Source organism: Trachymyrmex cornetzi, unplaced genomic scaffold, assembly GCF_001594075.2.
Source record: "Trachymyrmex cornetzi isolate Tcor2-1 unplaced genomic scaffold, Tcor1.1 scaffold1580, whole genome shotgun sequence".
In the NCBI taxonomy this organism is placed as follows: Eukaryota; Metazoa; Arthropoda; class Insecta; order Hymenoptera; family Formicidae; genus Trachymyrmex; species Trachymyrmex cornetzi.
Genome location: NW_017296180.1, coordinates 55,199 through 57,195, shown reverse-complemented (window position 1 = coordinate 57,195; position 1,997 = coordinate 55,199).

The window sequence follows — 1,997 nt, the reverse complement described above, 5'->3', positions numbered from 1 at the left end:
ATGCACATGGAATTTTTTATAAATGTGGAATATTTAACAAGGCAAATGTATGGTTTAAAATAATTTATGTTATCGATGAAAGTATTATTTTAAGTTTTTTGTATACATTATTATTTAATATTGAAAAAGGTCTGATGACAGACCGAAACGTTTATTTATGAGTAATATTTGTGAAATATAAATGGTTCTTGAATAAGAATTCGCTATCTCAATCTGGCGCACGTGAAAAAAGCCATTTAAAACTTAATGTTATTTTTTAATTGATCATCGGTTTATTATTTATTGTTAGATTATAATTTTTGTCCGTTGCATTTACAGTCCGTCAATAAAATAAATCACTCTTTCCGCGTATAATCATATAAATGATACTAAAGACAAATGAAGGGGAATGAGAAAATATTATTAACAAGATTTTTTTTGTGACAGACACTGCAACTCGTATAACTTATTTCTGCTTATTATCGCGGTCAAACAGTCGCAGGTGACTCTGGCGAGCAATTAGAATTCAGGCCGTGAGAGCACACATTAAGAACAGATTTATATTAAGTATACGTTTCGTTTTGTATGGACGGCGCGTGTGAGAGGTTCGAAAGAAAATCGAAAGTCCGCCGGTGCGCGACGTAGTGCCAGCTGAACTTCAGAGATTGGAGGGCCCACTGGGACAACGACGTTACGTGATTTGGCAAATTGCTCATATCTACTTAATTAATGGGAAAACGTATCGGGCGTCGTACAGGTGCAGCTGCGCTCGCGCGTCGCTGGCAGATGCGTCGGTCGCGTCCGGAATTTTTTTATTTATTTCTGTCATTTAACGTGTCGTGATTATGGCAAAGCGAAAATCTGGGTCGGAGAAACTTCGATCGCTCTCGTTTTCGTCCTTCTGATGTTTTTTTTCCTCTTACGTTTTTTCTCCTCCTCAGCTTTTATCTTTGTACAGAACATCTGGAGCGTTGATAAACGAATGATCTGCGAATATGTAAATGTACGAGAGAACGTTTTTCTTTCTCCAACAGCGACATATCAGCGATGATTTAACACAAACGCTATTAAAAAGTAAGAGAAAGAACAAGAGAAAGAGAAAGAATTAATATTTTATTATTTTTATACCTTTTCTCTATAAATTAATTGCAAAAGAAATACAAGTGAATTTTATATGACTACATACAAATGTTATTTTAAAAATCTTTAAATTTTAATTACACGTGGAAAGAACAGTTTTGCTAAAATATCCATAAAAAGTTAGTTATAATAGATATAAATCTGAAAATAATTTTGCTGAACTATCAAAATAATTATGTAGGAAACTTAAGTTGATTGTTAGAATATCAAAATTCTTTGTAACGTTATTTATTATGCTTGAATTTTCTAATTATTTTGATGATCTAATAAAATTATCTTTAATTCCGTAAATTAAAATTAATTTGTTAAAATTCTGTAAAATTTTAAAATAGTAATTATTAATTTACGATTTATTAAAATCGTTCTTTCTATGCATAATTTTGTTTAACAAATACTAGAAAGCGTAAATTAATAAATAGATTAGATATTTTAGGTCAGGCGAATTCCACGTTTGAGTATACCTACTCGTAATTCTATTGTAGATTGGCAAAGAAACGCATATAATTTCGTCGCGATAGTAACAAGCATCACAGATTCTTCCTGCGTTTCGCTGTATCTGATTGAGAACGGAATAAATTAAATTCAATTGGGTACCGAATGACACCACCCAACATCGATTATTATCACTGATTGTTGAAAAGTCCTCATCCTGGTAGTTAAATGTCACGAATTGCAACAGTGTGTATTATTCGAGCTACGGTATCCATGTGTCCTCGCAATTTCACCTTCGGAGATTTAATCCGATGGCGTCGCGTAAGCGTTTTAAATCCTATCTGCACTTTATAGTCTGAGCGAGTTGCGACACAGTAGCACCGATCGTTTATCATAATAAACTCGAAGGCAGACAGGATTATGTAACTAGAGAATTCGTCGCTCTG